Raw genomic sequence first — 8,785 nt, 5'->3', positions numbered from 1 at the left:
TGAACATATTTCATGTGGATTCAATAAAGGAATATCGTATGCTGAACAAACATTACACTCAGATAAATCATTGTTATGCTGAATAATATATCATACTGGAAAACGAAAACAAAATACTACATTGTGTAGTTATCACATTGAATTAAAAATACAGAAGTAATATTGTACAAAAAATTACAATGAATGAAAGAATGCAATTTCGCTTCTTAATTCCATCATATCACTTCCCCTTCTTTCTAATGGAATGCGAAGAAATGAGTTTTCTATGGAGAGGAGTCTATTTGAATGGTTTTTGTTCTTTTTCCTATTTCCAGTGAACGTGGCTGATCATGTGATCGTATTTCAGCCTCCAGTTGGTTTTTCGTCTTCATTTTAGAGAAAAAAATTTAATTAACTTTCTGATTTTTATGTACTGCTCCTTCGTTCAATGCATACACGATTCTCTCTCCCCTACGAAACAACGTTGGATCTTTATGTACACACGTCACATATAATGTGACTTTATTGACCTGAACTGTCTTAACACTACTCACATCTTCATTATAATAGAGTATTAAGATGTGTAGGTATACATGAAGGTTGAAGGATCCTTGTGTAAGATCTCGGTCTGTATGGGTAATATTATTTATGGTGATTTCTCTGCATTTCATTACAAAAAATCAATGCAATTATTCAATTCACAATACGACTAAGTACATTTTACATTCCGATTTGTCAGTAAAAGTGCATGTGATTCATGTAGGCTCGGTTTGTCTCCAAAGCATTTGAACGGGACATTGTTTCTGGATCATACTCGTTAGGATCAGTATGTAATTGCATTCTACATACAGGTATATTGCAATCGGACTGACATTGAATTATTGAAACAGTGTATACTTTTTCTGCATGTGAAATCCACTCTGTCCGAATAAACAAGATAGATTTCATCGGATTCGTTGGATATTTGTATATAGCTATAACATATTGGAATTTGATGGCTGCTCAATTTTCCAGTACTTTGTGTAAATTGTTCGTATTTAACACTTTTGGCGAGATGGGATTCGTTCGCTTGTTTTCTTCGTTTGGTCTCAGCTTCCTGAGATAGGTATGGAGTTTTGAGTCAACGTCTAGTATGGCCGCTTTCATCTTAGACTATCCTCATTTCTAACATAGCAGGTACCGAGCCTCATCCCGACTAGGGTGGTCGTCGTGTTTTGGGCGTTAATAAATCATCGCTTGTGCCAGTCTTGATGTCTTTACATCGCGTTGTGAAAAATGCAGTTGCTCTTCGTTTTACGAGTATAAGTAATAAACGATTCCAACCTAACAATATGCGACGCATTCATAATAGTTGTTAGTTAGCAACAATGTAGAAATTCTTACTTACGTGCATCAGTTCGAGTTCCCATACCACATTAGTACAGAGATGGAGTTATCGATTCAAATCCCGTAGTGGTAGAGGTAGTAAGAGTATAAGCAGTAATCGGAAAGATTAAGGTTTGAAGATGTTATTCAAGGAGTATAATCCAGTGAAATAAATTTGGAAAGAGCAAAAAGGAATATGAAAAATTCGAAAGACTAGAATTTGAGAGGACACACCTGCTCCATTACAAACGATTTTGAGCCATGTCATTCAGGGTCTCTAACCATCGGTTGCTATCATCTCGTGGTCCCCAACCAGGTAGTCTACACCTACCAACATGACTCAGTCCACTTCTCAGTGACTTCATGGACTTTTGTCATGTTTTGATCTGGCCGCCGCTAGCTTTCTTCCAACCTACTCCTATACCACTGAACATAGCACGTCGAGGCAGTCGGTGGTTGGGCATACGTAATACGTTTCCCATGCATCTCAACTGATGAAGTTTCACTACTTCATCAATTGATTTGCCATCCTTACCTAGTACCCGTTTCCTAACAAGGAGTATAATCCAGTGGAATAAATTTGGAAAGAGCAAAAAGGAATATGAAAAATTCGAAAGACTAGAATTCGAGAGGACAGTCGGTGGTCGAGCGTACGTAACACGTGTCTCAGCCATCTCAACTGATGAAGTTTCTCTACTTTATCAATTGATTTGCCAGCCTTACCTAGTGTAGCGGTAAATAAGTCCCCAAAATAAATAGCTCTGTAAGTTTTCGACATTGGATGCTGACCACATTTTTTAATGGACCCACCTAGCTGAAGGTGCTCGGTCATGCATCCGCACCAGATCACGTGTGGGAACGCCGTGCTCAACATCTACTACAATCGCTAGCCAGGTTAGATCAGACGATTCTAGATATATTGATATCACATCAAATATATCTTCCGATCTCCTCGATTCTGCCTTTTGATTTCTCTTGGTGGGTACGAGTTATATTAGAAGGCGTTACTGGTTAAAGCGTTGTCAAACAGTGAATACCTGTGCCATCTTCACTAGTACCCGTTTCCTAACAATTGTATTAATTAGTCGGCGGTACCAGGATATGCGTGCAGTGCTTCGAAGGCATCTGTGATCTAATAATGGTAACCTACGAATATCCTCTACTCTTACCGGCCATGCTTCACTGCCATTAAAGTAGGACGGAACGAACTGCTGCGCAGTAAACCCGTCCTTTGATTGGCAGACTGATATCTCTCTTACGCTATAAATGACGCAAGTTGGCAAAAGTTAGTTCGTCACACACCAAACCACAAAGGCTTATGAGAATCAACATAAGTGAAGTGGTTGACTCGCCCAACTACGTCACCCTTTATCATTAGTTCAAGTGCCGATGCAACCCGATCCTGAAGCAACATTTTGCATCTCGAGGGGGGGGGCGCATTCCGAACATGTTTGCATTGTTGCTTACTGTGGTCAAAAGACTCTGCATTTTGTCAGCGTCTTCACCAAATAAAACTATGTCATCGGCATATTCTAGGTCAACAAGTGAATCTCCAAGTAGAATTTCAACCCCTGGAAATTTAGATGAGGAGAGTGTTATCTCTAAAAGTACGTCGACCACAAAGTTGAACAAGAATGGGGAGAGTGGACAGCCCTGACGAACACCACTTGAGGTAATCAATTCTGATGACCTCTCGCCATAAGCTCTCACTCTACCAGTTGTGTTCGAGTAGAGAGTCTTTATAAGGTTAATGTACTTCTTTGGTACTCCTTTCAGTGACAAACACTGCCACAGAACTTCACTATCAACAGAGTCGAATGCCACCTTAAGGTCGAGAAATATAACAATTGTGGGACGTCTAGATGTGTTTCAATTTTCTAGGACCTGATGTAGTGTGAATATCTGGTCTATACAGCCGTGTCCAGGTCGAAAACCAGCCTAGTTTTCTCTAGTTTGCTCTCCACGAGCCTTAGTTAGGCGTCGAAGTGTTATTGAAGCTAATATTTTAGATACTATATTAGTCGAACTGATTCCTCTGTGATTGTCACAAGAGGACTTTTGTCCTTTCTTGTGGACTGGCACAATCAGTGGTTGAGCCCAGTCAGATGGGATTGCATCCAGTTCCCAGATTTTACCTAAGACATCCGTCAATCTCACCGTTAATACTGGGCCGCCATCTTCTACAGTATCCAGGGTAAATCTGTCAGAGCCTACTGCTCTCCCTAGCTTGAAGATTCCTGTAGCTTTTACAACTTCGTAAAGGTGTGGGAGACTTACATTAACTTGCCATTTAGGTCAATTGGAGATCGTGGGAAACCGAAGTGTGGCTGAAGGTATTGGGATTTGCAGAAAAATATACCAATAATTATCATGTTAAGTCTAATGGTGGCCTTGGACTTTAAATTTACACTCCCTATTGGTCGATATTTATTTCACTTGTTAAATACTGTACAAATGTTGTTTTCTATTTTATGGTACGATGTGGTCTGGTTGATTGGTATATAAATAGAGTATGTTTGAAATATAATGATTCGTATCTCAGAGGCTAAGACTTGCGTTCTGGACACAAGTGGCTGGGCTAGACAGGGAAGCGGGACCAATTGAGACTCTAGGCCGTTCATTACGTGTCACTGAATCGATCAATAAAACGCTGCGCATCTAACCTGCAGTCCACACGTTACAACAATTGGCGACAGGGGTGGGATTCGAACCCATGCGGGGAAACCCCAGTTGAACTGGTTGCTAAAGTGTTCTTGCCATCGATCCCATCTCCTGCACTGAGAGTGAATAATATACCCATCTTCTCCAGAGATAGTTTCACTAACAGTCGGGTTCCTAATACCGGTTCCCTTGACAAGTCTGGACAGTTGTCTGATGTTACCTATTCCCACTGCCTTTTCCATCTCTCTTGCATTCGCTACCCACCACTGTTCACGATCATTGCGTAGACTTCTTGTCAGCTTGCGCTTAAGCTGACTCCGCGCTTCATTATGTTCAGAGCCAGGTGGAATGAGTTTCCGAGCATCTATCAGTGCGATAGATGCTGCTGAGATCCAGTGTTGCTCCCTAACCTTCTGGTTTACCTTACTAGCAGATATCACTGCTGTTTCCACAGCTTTTCGGATATCATTCCATGCTGCCTCGGGGTGGGCATCACATACATGGCTGCCTAACTGTTTTCCTAGTTGTTCCTGAAATATACTCTTAGCTTGACTATCATTAAGTAGGCCCCTAAGAGGTTTCCTTGCAGCGTCTTTCCTACGTCCAGTAAGACGCAGACAGATACGTGCTCGTACTAGAGCATGATCTGAATCTAGGCATGTGCTCCAGAATGAGCGACAGTCTTCTATCGAGCCCCTCCATCGGTGGCTGATAGCTATGTGATCTATTTGGGTCCAACGTTGGGACGAATTCGGGGGTCGCCATGTTAAAATATGTCTTTCCTTATGCTTAAAGTTAGTATTTGCAAGGAACAGGCGGTTATCTGAGCATAGCTGAAACAGACGGTCTCCATTATCTGTTCTTTGAGCCACGACACCATAAGATCCACCTAGGTATCTTTCCCTATCGATAAGTTTACCTACTTGAGCATTAAAGTCACCGGCCACTATTACTACATCCGAGCGCTTAGCTTTTCGGAGAAGGTCCGAAAGCTTTCTGTAAAACTCATCTTTTACATCATCTGCGCTGCAGTCAGCGGGAGAATAGGCAGAGACGACGAAGAGGCAACGACGAGTGTCCCTATCTTTCCGGATTCTCACTGTTCCGTTCAGTCGGACAGCGCACAAACGACTGTCTACTGGGATCCACTCTAAGAAAGCTAGTTCTGCCCTAGGACTCAATGCTATACTTACGCCGGCGAGGCCACGGGAAGCAGAATCAGGGCTTCCAGATACACGACGTGTGAATCGAGTCGGTTCTTTATTTTGGCATGGTGAGGTCAAATGAATGACGCTACTTGGATCCTGTATGCGCGTTTCGTAGACGCAGCACACATCGATGGCGCGGGATTCTAAAGTCCTAGCTAAGGAAGCCTGTTGTCCTATTTGACAGTGTTCGGACGTTAAAAGCTGCTAAATGTACTTTAGAGCGTGGTTTCAGGAGACCAGGAATAGCGTTCCACGTACTCGAATCGTTTGCATTAGCAGCGCGAGTTGATAAAGGAATGTGAGAAGGGTTAGGAGTAAAGAAAAGAGTGTTATGTGTAGGAAGGATTTGAATGTGACCAACATAGTCTCGTGAGCTGTTATGGATATGAGGACTGCCCAAACCGTGGAAGGGTATTTTTTGGATAACCTGAAAATGCAGTTGGATTAGGGTTGGTTTTAACGACGTAACAATTGGCGACGCATACATAATAGTTGACGTCATAACAAAGATAGCCTAAATAAATATGATTAACTAATTAGGATTGACAGAATGTTGCCACTAAGTGTTTCTTAACAGAATTCATAATTCTGTTTTATTTATTTATTTGAACACATGAATATTGGTACAAGAGAGCGCCAATATATATGCGCCACACAAAACAATGAGAATTCGAAGAGAAATAGAAAAAAAAGCTAAGGAGCGCAAAATAAAGAACAATAACGAAGAGATTGGTGTAAGGTAGTGTGGTAGTAATGAGGGGACGCAAAGGTACAATCAGAAGAAATCTTTCAGGTAAGGGAGACACAACCACTTTTTATGAAGAAAGTAAAAGAAGGTTTGTTATGACTGTGAAAATGATGCTGATTAAGGGGTAGCGAATTATTGATCGGACCAAAGACGCACAAACACGTAGAACGGCCTAGGGTTCTGATTGATCCTGCTTCCCTGTCTAACCCAGCCAGTTGAGTCCAGAACACAAGTTTCAGCCTCAGATATATGAATCATTATATTTCAAACATACTTTGTTTATATACCAGTCAAGCAGACCACAACGTACCATAAAATAGAAAATAACATTGTACAATATTGGCCAACAGGAAGATGACACGTTAAGTAAATATCGACCAATAAGATGATACCATTTCATGTCCAAGGATAGCATTAGGCTTAACAGGATAATTTTTGGGATATTTTCCTGAATATCCCAACAAGGTTACAGCAGGATCGCCACTGGCTTCTATTCTGAACCATATCTGATAACGTCTCTAGCCACTGTGTAGCACCATCTCTCAGACCCCAACCAGGGAGTCGTGAAGGACCAACACAAGCCAGTCCTTTGCAGCTTTCTTTCATGCCACGACACCATGTCATGCACTGACCACCTCTCCGCTTCTTCCAACCAGTCCCAGAGTCGGCAAATAATGCACGACGTGGAATTCTCTGGGACGACATTCGTAGAACATGTCCTAGCCACCGAAGTCGGTGTTTCAAGATGGTGACACCAGTTGGATTATCATCTATGTGCATGAACACACGATGCCGAACCTCTGCATTACTGACATGGTGTTGACACTGAATGTCTGCAATCCTTCGGAGACAACGATGATCGAACATAGAGTCGTCTAACATCCTCAACTCGGAGAGGCCGCGTTTCACAAGCATAGAGCAAAACCGCTCTCACCGACGCGTTGTAGATCCGACCTTTTACAGCCAGACTAACATCATGAAGGCGCCAGAGGTGGCCCAGATTGGCATAAGCCGCTCTGGCTTTCACTATACGTGCATTGATCTCATCACTCACACCCCCACCAGCACTTATGCAGCTACCCAGATACACGAACTTCTCGACTACGTCTATCTGCTCACCATCCAGGGTGAGTACAGGATTGGAATCCTGCCAGTCTTGTAGAAGTACTTTGCACTTCGAAGGTGCAAAGCACATACCATACCTACGGACACTGACTGCCAACTGATTAAGTGCGGATTGCATGCCTTGTGCATTATCATACAGTAAGACAATATCATCCGCATACTCAAGGTCAAGAAGTCTTTCTCCAGGCAACAGATCCACACCACCATTACTTACATCCATCAGAGCTGTTTCCAGAATGTCATCGACGGCAAAGTTGAAGAGGAATGGTGAGATTGGGCAACCCTGTCTGACTGCACTGCTCCAATGGAACAAGGGAGAGAGGTGGTTGTATGCCATCATTCTGCCTGAGGTGTTTTTATATAGGGCTTTTAGGATGTTAATAAACTTCTCAGGCACACCCTTCTTCAATAGACAATCCCAGAGAACAGTCCTATCTAACGAATCGAAGGCAGCCCTAATGTCAAGAAACACTACGATTGTTGGCTTTTGATAAGTATGGCGGTGTTCTAACATTTGGCGGAGGGTGAAGATATGATCAATACATCCTCGACTGGAACGAAACCCAGCCTGCTCCTCGCGAGTCAATGTTTCTCACGTTTTGAACAACCTACGAAGTATGACGGAAGCCAACAGTTTGGATGCAATCGGAAGTAGACTTATCCCCCGATAGTTGTTACAGGAACGACGTGAACCCTTTTTAAAGATAGGGACAACTATCGACTCATTCCATGACGTTGGTACACTCTCTAGTTCCCAAACCTTTGTAAACAACGTCGTCAATTCCTTAGTCAAAAAGTCATCAACACGTTTAGAAAGGATCGGAGGTAAGTCATCTGGGCCAGGTGATTTGTAACGCTTCAAGAGTTGGAGTTCCTTGCGAACTTCCGCCTCGTTTGGTGGATCAGTCGTCACCGGCCATAGAGGGCAGGACAGTCTGACCGATGTTGCCGGAGCAGCAGGCCAGTTGAACTGCCTTCGAAAAATTCTGCCCATCGTCCAAGACGTCGATGGATGTTAGTGGTTGGCATCCTATCATCCTCGCAGATTGTTTCACTCACACCAGACTTCTTGCTGCCAGTAGCTCGGATGAGTTGGAAGAGCTTCCGGTAGTTACCAGATGCAGCTGCTGCTTCCAGCTCATTAGCACGCTTCGATCACCAGGCTTCTCGGTCCTTACGCAAGCTTTGCCCAATTTCATTACGTAACAGCCTTCGTTTATGGTCAAACTCACGGTCACCCGGAGTAGACCGACGGGCTTCAATGAGCTGTAAGGAGCCTGAAGAAACCCAGTGCTTATAAGCGAGACGTTTCGCGAACCCACAACTGATTTTACTCGCCAACCAATGCTCATCTATACTTTTCGGTGGAATGGTAGCTAGCCTAGAAGCTAGCTCGGTTCGATACTTACTTGCAACAGAAGTTGCAACCAGCTTGCTAGCATCAATCCTTTGATGGCGGTCACTTCGTTGACCACTGAAAAGTAAGGTGAGATTGGCGCAGACCAAGGCATGGTCAGAGTCCAGATAGGTACTCCAAAAAAAGCGGCAGTCTTGTACACAACCACGTCAGCGGTAGCTGGTCGCGACTTGATTAATCTGAGTCCAGGCTTGAGATGCAGATGGAGGACGCCAGGTGGAACGTCGGCGATGACTGTGTCGGTAGTTAGTGCTAGCCAGAAACAGGTTGTGGTCTGTGCAC

Source organism: Schistosoma haematobium, chromosome 3, assembly GCF_000699445.3.
Source record: "Schistosoma haematobium chromosome 3, whole genome shotgun sequence".
Lineage (NCBI taxonomy): Eukaryota > Metazoa > Platyhelminthes > Trematoda > Strigeidida > Schistosomatidae > Schistosoma > Schistosoma haematobium.
This window is presented reverse-complemented; position numbering follows the sequence as displayed.